Genomic DNA, 17,412 nt, shown 5'->3' with positions numbered 1-17,412 from the left:
TGTTTGACTGTTTCAGACAAATTCATATCGGATATCTTCTTCGCACCAGGAAACGTAAAACAAAATGAAATACAAACTACTATCAACTGTGTTGTAACCTTTCTTAATTACCTGGACATAGGTATAAAAATGATAAACAAAATGAAAACGATTAGACGACGGATTTTTGAACTAGCAAATTGCCTTTGTTTTGGATTGAAATCATACAATATAAAGACTTAGAGGGCGACCATTTGGTATTCTGAGGAAGAGGGAACGCTTTTACCGGACGAAATATCTATAGGTAGTTCGGCTTACCTATTTTACCATTGAACAAAATTATATCCGGCATTTGTTCATTTTCATCCTGTATTGGGTGCGATATGTTTTCAGTTATTACCAGGCCAGAATATTCGTTTCCAAATCCTCCCTCGCCTCAGAAAATCGATTGGTTGTCCCCTAGTACAAAGTGTTGTCTACAGACATTTCTACTGGCTAACGGTGTATATATATATATATATATATATATATATATATATATATATATATATATATATAGACCACCAGTTTAATACTACATAAATCGTAGGTCAGGCAAAGGCCATATCAACCTAAAATCAATGTCTGGGGGGATTCGGATACTTCTTAGACACGATGACGTTATTATGTGTATGCTATTTTTCTGTTAAGATAATGATTCCGTTCTATTCCATGCAATGGATCATATTCCGTTCTATTCCATGCATTTACTTATCTGAGTAGGATAATGTCGTTTCCATGAAATTAATACAGTGTGAATGAATAATGCATAAATTGCGCATTCACGCATCTTTAAGTTATTGTAAAAAACAATAGATATAAACACTTTTCTCTTGAAATTCAAATCTTGACACATAACCACTTTATATTGAAGCAAACTTAATTGTTATTTGCCATTTTCGAATTGTGTTGTCTCCTTTTTAGAAATTTAAACATAGAAAAATTATCGTATGCATAGATGTACGCTACAATCAATATATTTCCTGAATGTTTTAACACATTAAGTCTGTAAGGAGTGAATAGCTCAAAACTGCTCCATTAAAGGTAATGAGGGCAGAATCGTAAATCTGATGGTAGAATAGAAAAGTAAAGTAATCATTTCTCATGTCTGAAAAAGGACCAGTCCAAATAAATTTCGACATAAAAAAGTACGAATAGAACATTGAGCGATCCAGAAAAGCGCATCGGACGCAGGAAATCTATAAAATGTTTTTTTCCCTCTTTTTAAAGAAAAATGTATTAAAGCATCTATTTTTAGGTAAGAACACAGATACATGATACCATGTTCCTTTTTGTATAAAGCTATGAGATTCAAATTTTTAGATAAAGATAAAATGTGATTATAGGTGTTAAGTTTTCACTACGGTAAACTGTAAATCAATAGTCTTCGCAGATACTTTTTTCGCGCTTAGTACTGTCTAATCGATTTTGCGATTTTAAAACTTGGTTTTTATATTCATATCAGAGACGATCCAAGTTTGACATATTAGCGACGATTAAAACAAATTTGCGAAATGTGTTATCCAAAGGCCCGAAATATCGTCGGCCTTAATCCACCAATTGGAAACACAACTTCAAAATACCGATAGATTCAGTCGATGATTATGCCAGGCAATGGGCTAAACGCAAGAAAAAAGACGTAGATACTTTTTCCGAATGGATTAAGGCTGTGATACAAATTAGAATTTTAAAACTGAATGGGTCTATCAATTCAATTGCTATATCAATTTTTAAAGACCCAAATGTTGCAAAACATTTGTCCTACCTCCATGAAGAATATGTTATTGTCACCGCAGATAAAGCCCCAAACAACATCGCTTTTGTGTGTAAATCACATTACATAATCTGCTTAATAAACGCAGATATTGACAATTCACTCAACATATAACTCCACGACACTAACAAAGGAGAAAATCCTGGATAATTATAGATCTGTTCTATGTTCCTTTGAAATTTCAACCAAAAATGAAGAACTGGATCTTCTTTCGATGTATTGTATACCTAAACTACAAAAGTGTCCTTACAAACAACGTTATATTGCTGGGTCTTCCTTCATGAAATCTCTTTCAAAATTATTAATATCACTTTTATCAGCAATCAAAGCCGGAATTCAAAGTTATTTTGAAACAACCTACGGTGGCGTGAATCAGATGTGGATACTAAAAAATTCTTAAGATCTTTTGAGTACATACAATCTAAGACTCTTTCATATTTGACTTTTCTACAAGTATTCCCCATTCCAAACTAAAAGAAAAATGGAAAGAGTTGGTCCTGCGTTGTTTCATAAAAAAAAAAGACCAACGTAGATACAAGTATCTTGTCTTAGGGAGGGACAAATCGTACAATGTAAAAAATCAATCTGATTCAAACAAAAAATTCTCTGAAAATGACATTATCAAGATGCTTCATTTCTTGATTGACAACATATTTGTTACGTTTGGAGGACGTGTTTTTCAACAAACAATCGGCATTCACGTGAAAAACAATAGTACTCCTCTTCTTGCCAACTTGTTCGTTTATGCATATGAGGCTGACTTTATACAGAAATTTCTTAGGAAGAAAGAAAAAAGTTAGCAGTGTTCTTTAACTTCACTTTCCGCTATATAGATGATGTTCTCTTCATGTTGAACGCATCTATCTTATCGAACTGAAAATAAAGGATACAACAGACACAGTTAAGTCTGCCTCATATCTTGACTTACATCTAGAAATTGACAATGAAGTTGGTTGAAAACAAAAACTTTACGACACAAGAGATGAGTTCAGCTTCACAATTGTGAAATTTCCATTTCTATGTAGCAAAATTCCAGCAGCACCTGCATAAGGAATATATCTGCTTGTTGATACTATATTCCAGGGCTTGTATTTCCTATCATGATTTCCTTGATAGGGTCGGTACTCACAAGGAAGCTATTAAACCAAGAGTTCCAAGTGGTGAAGTTGAAATCATCAAACAAGTTGTTTGACCGTTAAGGAATATCTGTTTCACAGATGACGACGGATATGTTCCAATTGTCGTAACTACAATCATGTCCCTTTTCCCCGAATGTGACTTACCGAATAAGAATTATCACCGGGTTAATACTTACATGAGCAATATGACGGGTGCCAAATTTGGATATAAAAAAATACAAAAAAAAAAAAACCCACCAAAACCTTGTTGTATTGGATAACTAAAGATTCGAAGAATAGTAATGGCGATTTAAGTTTAAAAAAGTATCAGTGTATCGGTAACCATAAGGATTATTAGTTATTTCGAAACCAAAATTATACATTTTTGAAAAATATATAATTATGTTGATCATGTTGACGATGATAGATTGGTGTTTTACGATAACTATTACACTCATACCAGGAGGGGAACATTTTAATGAACATAAGAGTTTGTGGCAGTGATAACATGCCGAATAATGTTTAAATAGAAAAAAAAATGCCTTTTTTATATACTGTGCAAAGCAACGTTAAAGTCTTCAATTGAAAAATTCACTAACGCTAAGTTTTAAAATCGATCAAACATTAGACTTTAAACTGTGCATATACATGACGCATGTATTACACATTATTGTGAAGTACGCCAGTTGTTGTGCCTGCTTTCTCTTTAATAAGTGTTACTTTGTCTCAGTAGAGTTCAACCATTTCCGTGAATTTTCCAACAGAAAACAGAAATGACTTCCCTATCTATAACGTCGTAGCACCTTATCTTATCCACAAATTCAGTTGTACAAATCATAAACTAAGCTTACCAATATGCAACGTGTCCTCTTTCCAAAAATGTTATAAAAAATTGTAATGTATGACATTTACAATTTTATTGTTAAAACTAATAAGGATAACTTTGAAGAAAATTAGTATGATTATTCACGGAGTTGAACACGTTTAAACTATTAACAGCTATCATCAATGCTCTACAACTTCGAAATTGTTTCTACCTTTCACAAATGGCTGTTTCACACTAACTGCACCTTTCAAATCAATATCAAAGCTTTGTAGTATCAAATGTGATTTGGCCTGCATAACTTACCATAGACGTCATTATTTTTGTTTAAATAATTGTGTTCCCTAGTCGTAAGACTGCATATAAACTCATCATAAACACCAGGATGACTGGTTATTTAAGACAACACAGTTGATAGTCAGCATCTATATTTTTGTTATTAATCGAATCTATTTTTGGTTTATATATATTATAAATATACGTTATTTTTTCCTGTTTACAATGAAGAAATATAAGCTCAACAGGGTCACAGTTGAATGTTAAAGCACAAGTACACAAAGTCTACAAATGACTATGTTGAACGCATCTATCCCCGCTAACTTGAAGTAAAGGATACTACATATATAGATACAATATATGTCTGGCACATTTATTTATTGACTCACATCTAGAAATTGACAATGAGTGTGCTGAGAAGAAAACAACAAAAGAGATGATTTCAGCTATCTAATTGATAATTGTTCCATTTCTATGTAGCAAAATTCCAAAGGCACCTGTATATAGAATATATATCTCCCAGTTGTGACGATATTCAAGAGCTTGCGTTTCCTGTCATGTTATACTGTTGCTCACAAGGAAGATATTAAATCCAGCGTTCTAAGTGTTGAAGATGAAGTCATCTCTTCTAAATTATACGGACGTATTCACGAGTTGGTTGACCGTTAAAGAATATCTGTTTCATAGATGACAACAGATATGTTCCAATTGTCGTAACCCCAATCCCGTCCACTTTTCTTCGAATGTTACCTACGGAATGAGACTTACCACATGATTTGTACTTACACGAGCATCACAACGGGTGTCATATATGGAGCAGGATCTGCTTACCCTTGTGGAGCACCTGCGATCATTCCCTGTTTTGTGGGGTTCATTTGCTCAGTCTTAAGTTTTCTATATTGTGTTTTGTAGACTTCTGTTTGTCTTTTGGTCGTTTTCCGCCTTTTACAATGGCATTGTTAGTTCGTTTTCGACTTATGAGTTTGAATATCCCTTGGCTATCTTCCGCCCCTCTTTTTCCAATTAAAATTCAAAATCATCATACTATCGAGTGAAATGTTTACTATTTTTTAGTGTAAAACTTGAAAACAAGACTCCAACAATGCGTAGCATCCTTACCGGATATACCAAATGTGAAGTCAGGTAAGGTCAAATTTTTCTTATTTTCATTATATTTTACATTTAACTGACAAGTAAAGTATTGTGATACTGATTCTTAAGAATGTAGCTACTATATAGGGCTGATTATGATCCTTAATTGCCTTTCTCTCTCTTCAAATCGTTAGAATCGGACAAGGGGTACCTGTTCAAAGAAGCATATGACGAGTTCAAACTTGTTAAATAACATATATCCTTCAACTATTCATTTGACGTTTTCCCATAACAAAGTTATATCATATTTAAGCTTGAACAACACAGTATTTTGAGATAAACACATTCATGAGAATAAAGTGGTTAAATTGTACCTGCAAATAGTTTTTTTACTGTACGGGGGACATAATAGATACGGTTTGCTTTATTGTTTTTTTGTTTCGGGGGTACTTATATCCGGTAGTGATGCTACACAGTAACTAAGGTAAATTGAAAAAAGGGGGAGTCCATAAAAACTGACAAAACCATAAGGTATGTAAATGACGTCACTTTATGACGGTCTGTTTTATTTACTGGAGTTTTTTTTTATGGATTCTGGATATTCAAAAACAATACTTTAACTTTGTATTTTACAGACAAATGTGTACAAAGGCATTGGAATTTGTAACGTGAAAACATTGAAGAATAATATCATGTAAATTGGTCTATGTTGGGCAATAAAAAGCCAAAATAACTTTTTGTATGCTCCAGTAAAAGATAAGAGGGGGAAAAGGTGATTGTTTAGAAACCCCAAATAAGAAAAACCATCCACTGTCATTCACCAAAATTCGTTACTTTATTGTTACCAGAAATAAATAGAAAAGCTGCATTTGTAACAATTTAGAGCAATTTAATTTGAGATGGACCTTCAACTCTCTTGTGGAGAGTTGTCTCATTGGCAATCATACCACATCTTCTTTTTATCTTTAACAACAGCAACAAATTACGTCCTTTAAGTATTACTGTAGATGGAAAAAAGCTACGTGGTCAATTCTTTAACTGATAACGCAATAGGTAAATCAGCATTCTACAGAACTTTTCAAACACATCCTCGATCAAGCAATTATTTTCTATGACAGATAACTCATTTATATGCAACGAGTTCAACGACTATGTAATTCTTTATGGTGTCGCTAAGCATCACTAATAGACATAATACGATATATATTTATATTGTTAGTTGCACAGTGTGCTAGTGACCTAATATATTACGTATTAGGTCACTAGCAGACTGTGTATCGAATTTATCTTACCGACTACCTTAACATGCGGCATTTAGACTAGTGGCATGTCAAAGTGATACAGTTTTCAATATTAAGAACCTACTGTCATTGGTCTATACAAAAACAAATGCCATCAATAACAAGTTGTTAGCTTGTAATGTGTTTCTGCATTTATTTTCAATCGTTCATCATCAATTTCTTCATCTTATGTCCGTGGGAAACGTTTCAGATTTTCCCTCAACGCCGTATTGTTTTTATAAATTTTTTAAAAGGGACGTAACACCACTAATAACCGTATATTAAAACAAAACACGCACACTAAACCCATATCAAATATACAGGGTCTCCATGTGTTCGATAATGAATAATCAGCTGATTGCATTTTATAGCTATCGGCAACAATGGACTAATTGATAAAAGTGTTGATTGTATTGTTTAATGAAATGATGTGGTTAACTGGCATCACATGTCACATAAAGGATTTATTTACAACTTTGATTAAAATCATTGTTTTGAAGTGGGTACTACACAATCGTTTAAGCGACGCACGTATTTGAAGTATAGTTTTACGTCTCCTCTTTTTCTTCTAACGATGGTCCGGAAAAGAAAACTGTTATGACGAAAAATGTTCAAAGGTAAGAAAAATTTCTGACTTTAAACTTTATCTATCCTTTAACTTTGATAAAAGTTACTGTTTTGAAGTGGGTACTTTACAATCGTTTTAGCGACGCACGTGTTTGAAGCTTAGTTTTACGTCTCGACTTTTTCTTTTGATGACGGTCTGGAAAACAAAACTGTTGAAGAAATATATTTAAAAGTAATAAAAATCTCTGACTTAAGTCTTTATTCTTTAACTAGACGGGAAGTAACCGATGAACTTATTGAAGATGAATCATGTGTTCGCAGAAGTCAAAAATGATTATTTCATCACCTATATTGCAATTTTACAGTATCTTTCAAAATGGAAATGTTTGTTATTATTGGGTGTTTATTTATTGCAATGTAGATTAAAAAATAGAAATGTAGAATTATAATAGACAACAATGTAGCAAACAGATTTTTGTTTGTTTTTTGGAAAGAATTTTAAAGGAAAATATGTTTATATTTGTTTGCGAAAAAAAAAATTGATAGTGGCGAATAATGTATTAATTTGGCGAAAGAGGTAGCGAAAAAGAAAATTGACCCAGGGAAAACCCTGGTCATGATGCAGATGTAAAAATATTTATATAGTAATTTTATGACTGCCCATATTATGAATAATGCATTTTACAGTCATGGATAATCTTTAACGTATATTTCTGGCATTAAAGATCGATTCAGAAGGATGAAATGAATACCGTAACGGTGATTTTAATGAATTTGGGGAATGTACTATTTGATTAAATCTTATGTAAGACAAACTCATATTAGTTTGAAGTACAAGACGTATCTTCTATATTAAAAACTGTAAATTGATGTTTCATCTCTGTCTATCACTGTTTATATTTTTCATTAGAATACATTTAAATGTATAGTCGCAATAAGTTGTGTAACCATTAATCGTCTCTGATTTCTTTAAACAATAAATTTTAATTGTAAATGAATATAATGTTTTATAAATTTCGTACGTCCGGAGCACTTGTTATGAATTTCCCTTCATTATCTGGAATGTCTTTTTTTTATATGTATCTAAAATGATTTTCAAAAATAAAAGCAAACTTAAAACACCAGCCGAAATAAAGTTTACAAAGCACTTAGAAAAAGGATGTTAGTATGTTTTCCTATGGACCTTAATTACCCCCCTTTTATAGCAGACATGTTCTTGTATTGTTATGAATCACTCACAGGTTATTGCAAAACTCCAATCAATCAATAAATTTGATAACATTTACCGTTACCTAGATGGATGGTGTTTTTGGTGTGAATAATCAAGAACTTTCTAATCATACTGCAGAAATAAACCTAAAAAACTCAATCTAATATGAACGGCCATAATTGTATTTTTCTAGATTTTATATTTTAGTTTCACACGGGGGAAAACACTTTTACTAATCTTTATTCATAGATGTAAAGATTCGATTTTGAATTGTACTTGTAGAAGCCATATTAAAAAAACGGGATAACATATCCTAATATTTACGGTAATGTTGTTTATAAAGCACGTAAATTGAGATGCGATCCAGATAAACTCATTGTTGATTTGACACCATATTAAGATATTTGAATATTGTTTTTATCGGAACCAATATTGATTTTGTTTTTGATAAATTGAAACAAAACTAAATATGCTTCCCTATACAATAATGAAAACGTATGGTCCTACATTCTGGCGATATTATGTACTTATATTTTGGCATTTCACAAGGTCATGCTTTTGTCAGACTGTTTATGATGTCTTTACACCAAATCCGTTGGATGTGTACTGATTGATTATTTAGTCTAGAGAACATGATTATATCATTAGTTGTTATTGGCTTTGAACTAGCCTTTGCAAGTACTCCTACATCGGTAATTTGTGCTTCTTGTCTAAATGTAGGTTTTTTTTTGTGGTTCGTGCCGACCTGATGAGTCAAACAATTTCAAACTTTTTTTTACAGTTCACTTTTCATGTTGTGCTGTTGCACCGCTGTCCCTGTTTAAAGAGATGATTGAGCACTCACCAACATTTTTAATCCCGCCAATTCTTTATTTGCTTGTCCCAACCTGTAATTCAATGGTTGTTGTTGGTTGCTGTCTGCCGCATTATTTATCGTTTTTTGTTTGTTTTTTATAAATCAGGCCGTTGTTTTTTTTACGTTTGAATTGTTTCTCATTTTGTCTTGTCGAGGCCTTTTATAGATGAGTATAGAGTTTTGAAGGCCGTACTGTGACATGAAGTTGGTAAAAATCGCTTTATTTTGGACTCTGTTGGATAGTTATCTCATTTGCAATCATACCACATCACCTTATTTTACATTAGCTGTTTTATCTTGAAAATGCATAACTTCCAATTTAAGATAAAATGTCTTTAAGTCATTAATTTCTGAAAAGTTTTTGAAAAATAAAATGAAAAACCAACGGCCTGATTTATTAAAAACAATAAAAAAACCGATAAATAATACGACAGACAGCAACTAACAATAACCACTGTATTACAGGTTGGGACAAGCACACTTAGAATTGGCGGGATTAACAAAATACAACAAAAATAAAAAGGGATGAACTACGATGCCCCATTAAACCAGCTGCCTAAACGAAAAAACAAACAAACAGGCACACACGTTTATAATTTTATTGGTTCCTGAAACAATAAGAAACTATAATTTGCTTGTACTTTATTTGATAAAGACACCGTCAACAATTAACACAGTTTTGGTTAACACTCTTTAAATTTTGTTAATATAAAAATTAAAAAAAAGATGTTGTATGATTGCCAGCGAGGCAACTATCCACAAGAGAGCAAATGATAAGCAACTTTAAAAAAAAATGTAAGCAGGCTTTAGATTTTGAAACGGGTAAATAAATAGGCCAATTTCACATTCGTGTGTTAAAAAATTTGTTGAAAATTAATTTTGATTTCGGGAAGTGCAGCTTTCGTTAAAACGGACAAATGACTTGTTAAGCATTTTTGAAAAATAAACACAAGTTTTGTTTAAAGTCAGAACTGAAAATAGTCAATTTGGAATCAGACTTTTAAGTCAATTTCACTGTAATGACTGTGAGAATAACGGGTGGAACGTTGTCACATTCTGTCTTTAATATCCTCTCATTCCACGTTCTGCTAACGAACGGAATTCTGCAAAAGAAATACAAATGAATAAATATAAGCCGTAAGTATAATGGATTTTTCACAATGTCGGCTAGAGAGTATTGAAAAAAAGAATCAATCTATGGTTGTTGATAATCGTAATTTAACCTTCGGCTAAGACATAGTATTGTTTCACTCACATAACTAGTGATTTTGAATTGTGTAATTACTGGTAGGTAAACAAAAAGAAAAACACCAAACATAATCCAACACTGCTGTAGAGAAACGTGACAATGGTGAACCATGGATGATAAGGATTTTAATTAACTTTCAGTCTATCTTATTTTTATTATTAATTTCATTATTTTTATTATCTATTTCATTATTTTTTTATCATCTATTTCATTATTTTTTATCATCTAATTCATTATTTTTATTAATATTATCATTATAATGGCTTTTCAGATGTTATTTATCAGAAAAAGGAAACATTTGGTAAACACAAGGAGTCAGAACCTCAACTGAACAAATTAATACAGCTGAAACCCGCCTCCGGGTGCGGGATTTTCTCGTTCTGTAGAAGATCCATTGGTGGCATTGGGCTGTTGTCTGTTCTTTGGTCGGGTTGTTGTCTCTTTGACACATTCCTCCTTTCCATTCTCAATTTTATACTGTAGTAATATCTGTTAAATGAACTTACATACTTGGGCTGGGGACAATTTTAACTGACATATCTTTTGGGCTGGGGACAATTTTGACTGACATATCTTTTGACGTGTCTTCGACTTATGGTTTCTGATTGCATCCTCGGTATCTTCATTGTTTCAATGATTCACAAATGACAACACTGTATGGACTCTAATTGCCTTTTGTCTAAACAAGTATTTTATTTTCCCTTTAAAAATTTAATGCATTCTAAGTAATGTTTTCAAAATTGTATACCAAAGGATCGTGATCTGTAAACAATGGTTACCAACCAATGGCGTTATATTATATTAATTTTGGGGTACCTATATTGAAATTAATTACCCACAATCTTTTCGATTCGAATAGATAATATTAAGAGATGACCTCATATCTAAGATTAACACCAAATTCTCAAGAGGCTTATACCTTAAATAAATAACGCAATCTTATTTATCATGCATGTTCAATTAGCGACAGACTTCAGTGGCAGATTCAGGCGGGGGCGTAGGGTGTGTACACCCCCTCCTTGGTTGGAAAATATATCATTATTTAACATAAAATCGTACAAAACTTTTTTGGCCTCGCGAAGTTCGGCAATATTTCTTTAATTTAAATCCTGGATCCGCCCCTGAACTTAAATAGATCAACAGTCTGTAAATGCAAAAGAAAATTTCATTTTCGAAAAGTTTACACACGAATTATTTAGGACCTATTGAATGCTTTTGACAGAATTGCGCAAGTCATTTGCATTATGCCTAACAATGCCACTGTACAAGAAAAAAGTTAATTTATGTTTACTTATAGAATTGTATAACACATATCGCAATGCTCAATAAATAGAGCAAATATTTTCATGCTTACAATATGCCAGTCTTTTAAATCGAAAAGTTGATATTACGCAAACCTCAATGATGTCATAACATAATACACGTTTTCATTTTTGCAAGGTGTCAGTATGAGTAGATCTGCATATCATGAAACTTGATTATGTAAGACTCTTTATAAAGAAATGATGTTCAAATCCTGGATGTAACATGGAAGTAATATCAATGATATGTATATATTTAACGTTAATACACTACTGTCCCAACTTATGTGAGCAGTTTGTGCTAACAAACATTTTGACCCACCATACTCTTTGTGTGCCTGTCTAAAATCAGGAACCTGTAATCCAATGGCTGTCGTTGGTTGCTGCCTGCCATAATTGTTTTTCGTTTATTGCTTGGTTGATAATCAGGGCTTTGGTTATCTTGTATGATTTTTTTTTCAAATTTTATTATGCCAGTGCTTTTAATATTTACTATTCTTTATTTTTATATAAGGATAGCATCAAGCTTACCGCCAATCTCTAGCTCTTCATTCCCGTTTGTGTCAGCTTGAGGCATGGCTAAGTAGAACAATTGTCTCCATCGAGTCCTGCTGTAGTCCAGTCCAGGTATGTTTGCATTTGCATAAAATGTGGCAAATTCATTACCATCAATGTGGTCATCCCTATTTGTATCAATCCATCTAAAAGCCATGGCAATGGCATCTCTCTTTACAGTGTCTCTCTTTTGTACCATCTGTTTTGAAAATTTGTACAATTTACTTTTTCATAGAGTTAACAGCCAATGATATGGGTATATGAATAGGATATACATGGCGTGAAGATTTAAGATCGGAACAAACTACTGTGTTAATTAATTGAAAAAAACTCATTTTAATAACAAGTATATTGACTGATAAATTCAATGGTATAAATCGATTATACATTAAAAAATCACTTTGGAGGATTTAACGTTTAAAAGTAGGATTAAGGAGAGTCGATACAGGTTGAACTTGAATTGTTCCTTTTTTGATAACACGAAAACTGTTGTAGGCGAGATTAGACCAGGTCACAAACAAAACAATGCAGATTTTGTTATCATTATAATTTGTTTTGAGAAATTATTATTTTTTTGTAAATTTTAGGATATACATGGCGTGAAGATTTAAGATCGGAACAAACTACTGTGTTAATTAATTGAAAAAAAATCATTTTAATAACAAGTATATTGACTGATAAATTCAATGGTATAAATCGATTATACATTAACAAATCACTTTGGAGGATTTAACGTTTAAAAGTAGGATTAAGGAGAATCGATACAGGTTGAACTTGAATTGTTCCTTTTTTGATAACACGAAAACTGTTGTAGGCGAGATTAGACCAGGTCACAAACAAAACAATGCAGATTTTGTTATCATTATAATTTGTTTTGAGAAATTATTATTTTTTTTTGTAAATTTCATTGCATTTTTTCGTCAACTTTAAATTTACAAAGTAATGTTTCTTCGGTAATAACCAAATTATTTTTATTATAATCGTATTTTATCGATAAATGCGTATAAAAGAAAATAAATTCACATGTCAGCATCTTTGTATATACAAAATACATACCAACAAATTGTATATTTGTTAGCAATTTTATATGGTTCTTGTATTATTACTTTTAAGTCATTTCATACATGATTTCTCATTGTGCATTTTAAATACATAAAAATTATTAGTAACTTTGCTTATTTTTGGGAAAATTTTAAAAATGCAACTTAAAATGTGAATCGCTAATTTTCAGAAAATTCACCTCCAACGCTCGGTAATTTTCAACTTGTCCCCCGCGGATTTCGAAATGTAGTTCAAATGTGGGCAACACGTCTGCAAAAAAAAAAATGTCGTCTGTTCATATGAAGCAGCAAACCATTGCTAATGCAGGCTATTCGATGGATAATTTTATTCAGTTGTCTCATTTCAAGTCCAATGATTGATTTCTGTTTTTACGTTATACAGAATGTCCAAATAACTGTCCATTCCTGGGAAATAATGGAGCGGAGGCCCGTAGTCATACACAAAACTGTTAACTTAAGGGTGTTGATAGTTTGTGTTGTCAGTTAGATCACATGAAAATGTATATACTCCTCTCCAACGCAAATATGTTTAACTCTCATCGTTGATGTTCGTTCAATAGAATATCATTTATCATCAGTTTTCAAACGACAGCATTTAACACAAACAAATGTTACTACTATATGATCAGTAGATGTAGTTATATTTTAAGTGTATCAATTTGATCTAGATATGCGTTGTTTAAGCAGCTTCGTTAATAAAGTTTGCAACTTATTTTTCTATTCGTTATCTCAAAATACATGTTTTAACTAGACAAATGTGGGAACTAAATATTTGCTTACCTGGTGATATTAGTTTATTTTATGTAGCATCAAAGGAATTAATTAAGGGGAGTTTCCGTGGAGATAACTCTAAACGCGAAATTTTTTTTCTTTGATGAAATTGTAATATCTGAAACTCCTTACCGGGCCAAAATCTGGACAATAATTCAATCCTCAAAATAACCCATTGATGGTTGATGAAACCGAAAACAAACATTTGATTTGTCAGAATTGAAGGCTTATTATGAACTGCATCTGGATATTGGTGGGAGACGTCATTAAAATTGACGAGCGTACGAAAATGATATCAAGACATGTTAAAGGAGTAGTCACAATAGCATTGACTTAAAACTTTGAATTTCAAATTGACAATATGAGTCGACATTTGGGGAAACATATTTTCAGAGTTTAAATAAAAGAAGCATATTCACAAGAGTTTTTAGATAAATCTAATTGACTCTTTCATTGATAAAATTACCAATTTTAAATAATCTTAAAATTGTCAGGAAATCAAATGAAGCCAACAAAATTCAAATTTTGAACCTAATTATTTTCGAAACAAGCACTGCAGTTTGTTTTATTTTATGATCTTTCAAATATCGCATATCAATCTACAATATACATTATCTCAAAAACATAAAAAAAAATAACAATACAAATACATCGACTTCCCTTTAAGTAATCATTACCGGTAAAACAGTTAAATGTTAACTTTAAGGGGGAAAAAAAGTCCCAGAAACGTAGTATTTATCTTACATTGGCATTGTTGCTGTTTTTGAAAACTATTCGTTAGTCCGTTCTGGACTTTAATGATATGATGAAACTATTCGATTTACTTCTATCGTCGTTAAAACCATCTGTTTATGATTCTGTTTTTTTTTCTTCAAATCTCTGTTAGATTGTCAGCAATTTTCAATATCCAGTATATATTCTACTTACCGATGTAGTTTTGGCAATTGCCTCATAAATGGCAGATCCTTGCTTAAATTTAAATTTAAAAGGAGAAGCAAAACTTGCAGCCACAAGGCAACAAAATACTATCAGGGTTTTCATCTTCCGAAAATTGGAGTTCAATCTGACAATCAATGCTGGAAAAGAAAAACAAATGTTTTTTGAAACAAACAATCCTAAGTACATTATTTTTCTTGTGTTGTGAAAAATTAGAATTAGAGTTTTTTTTTAAACTATTGATCCTTGTTTTACTCTATCGAAAACTAATATGATAACAGTAGGCACAACACATGTTTTTTTTTTTCATCGAGTAACCTCTATCAGATATGCAAGATACCAACATTTTCGATATTCCGCTTGAGCCATGCTGCATGTTTAGATTAAAAGTTTTGAAAAATTGCAAACTTGATAGCTTGATAGAATGATTGCTAGAATGAAATAAAATGTTAACTTATTGATGATTGCGATCAACGGCAAATTTTATATGTATTTACAGCACGAAAATCTGTTAATGATATATAAATACACCCTAGCTGCTTTGTTCTAGACAGCCAAGCGGTGTGTTCAATCTTGGCGACGAAGTAGCAAAGGCCAGTTCTGTAGACCATAAGTTTGACACAACTGGGCAACGAACCAATGACCATCCGCACTCAATGCGAGCACCCTCCAAAAAAACTATTGAGGTGAGTGAAAATAATATTTGAAGAATGTAACAAGACTAAATCGCTATACTTCGGTAATCATCGGCACATTTCGGAAATCAATCTTTCGTTTATTTCGATATGGTTTACGTTTGTATTAGACTTATATCATAGTGCTGCAGACTAAATACTGCTATTATCAGAAATATTGTTCTAAACAATCAATGTTTCTTGTATCATTATCGCCTGTAGAATATTTCCGTCACTACAGGCATTATATTTTTGATTTTCCATATTTGTTATTCCTTGACCAACAAGGACCCGGCAGTTGATCATCTTCTCTCAATAAAAAAAAAAGAAATTAAACGAATGCCTGTTTTATAATGCTATCGTACTATGCAATTTATTACATTACGATTGAAAAGGTTTGAAGCTGTCATCATGGCACACTATTGACGATGTTTTGTGGGTTTAATACTTGGTGCCTCCGTAAATCATAATATTTTTCATTATTGAAATGGTCGATAACAGTTATGCAAGTATAAAAACAATTTGGCTGTTTTTTGTGTACAACTTGTGCAATTCTGCCATGCATCAATTCATTGTATTTTTCCTTTACCGCAAAGTTCTTGTAAAGTTCATAAAATATGCGTTCTGATTTACAGAATTAATATTAGAATTGAGTAAATGTAGGAAATGGTGTTAAGACTTATTTGCAAGTAAAGGTTAGTATCAAAGCACAGATGGTTGAAACTACTTTAAACATTTAGTATATTTCATTAGCAAAAAATTGATTATAAAGATAAAATTATAAATTCACATATCAGGTAACATTCATTTATAAGCACCGCATTTCCTTTTAAAATGTAGTACACACTTTTATCATAAAAACCTTACCTTTCTCTGAATAAACCGCCGATCTATTCAATTCTCATGCAGCAAATTAAATGTGCATTTCTATGTAGGAGTAAGTAAAATAGTCGGGCAAGAACCAATCATATTACTTCGGCAATTTTCGTTTCAACGTCGGGAACAGTCGAATATTTACTATTTATATCATTCGTCACACACCTCGGCTGATTCGAACGGAGAGAAGCGGAATCACCCGAGGTTAGAAGATTGATATTTTTATATAATTAAGTTGACACTTTCAAGGACGTATATTAGACGTCCTTGACACTTTATAGATTTGGTGCATTCAAAACGCTTTTCTGGGATGACCTACGAGAGAATCCCCCACCACCCCTAAAAGGAAAGCGGATTGTGTGTAATTAATTGAGGAGCTAAATGACCAAAAGGGACCTAAAAAAATAACAAAACTATATCAAAATTAAATTTATATAAAAATAACTTTTTATAAATTATGGACTTTTGACGAGGTCAATACATAATATATGCACATTGTTCAGATTATTTTGACCCTGGACGAAGTCCGAGTGTCAATTTAATCTAACAGGTCTATATATATATAACGTATTGGCAGAGTGAAAATTCCTTAATTTATATATTACATATGTAAATAGTGTATTATGGAAATGGACTTCAATATTCTTTCTGTGTATTTTACATTGTATTTTGTAAGATTTTTAATATTGACCGTCATTATATATATAAATATAAACATATATAGCGTCCATATACTTAAAAATAATAACACGGCCTCAGGTACATGGAATACCCTTTGAAACAAGTGATCGTAATAACCAATGAAAAAAGAAGAATGCTACACCATATGTAATATTGATAGAAATTGTGCTTCCGGAACGCTTTTTTAAAATTTACCTTCATCAAGGATGCTAAATGACCCCCCAAAAATCGAATATGTATACATGTGAATATTTGAATAGCTTAACGACAAAAAAAAAAAGAAAAGAATTTAAA

At 31.9% G+C, this 17,412-nt stretch overlaps 1 long non-coding RNA gene across 5 annotated transcripts in view; it reads right to left on the bottom strand.

The window, feature by feature from the left end:
- The window catches only part of LOC127706883 (uncharacterized), a 75,969-nt gene that overhangs the window by 12,442 nt on the left and 46,115 nt on the right, over positions 1-17,412 (bottom strand). For 2 of the 5 annotated variants that reach the window (XR_007984604.1, XR_007984606.1), the window contains exons 2-4: positions 14,879-15,027; positions 12,096-12,318; positions 9,600-10,117 (exon numbers count right to left, since the gene is read on the bottom strand). This is a non-coding gene — a long non-coding RNA (uncharacterized LOC127706883). Of the gene's footprint in view, positions 1-9,599; positions 10,118-12,095; positions 12,319-14,878; positions 15,028-16,428; positions 16,528-17,412 lie in introns of those variants that run through there. The other 3 variants (XR_007984602.1, XR_007984605.1, XR_007984603.1) reach the window with 3 other exon arrangements.

This window comes from Mytilus californianus, unplaced genomic scaffold (assembly GCF_021869535.1).
Source record: "Mytilus californianus isolate M0D057914Y unplaced genomic scaffold, xbMytCali1.0.p SCAF_6, whole genome shotgun sequence".
Taxonomy (NCBI): Eukaryota; Metazoa; Mollusca; class Bivalvia; order Mytilida; family Mytilidae; genus Mytilus; species Mytilus californianus.
Note: the sequence above shows the minus strand (reverse complement) of the source record. Positions and strands in the feature narration are given on the sequence as shown.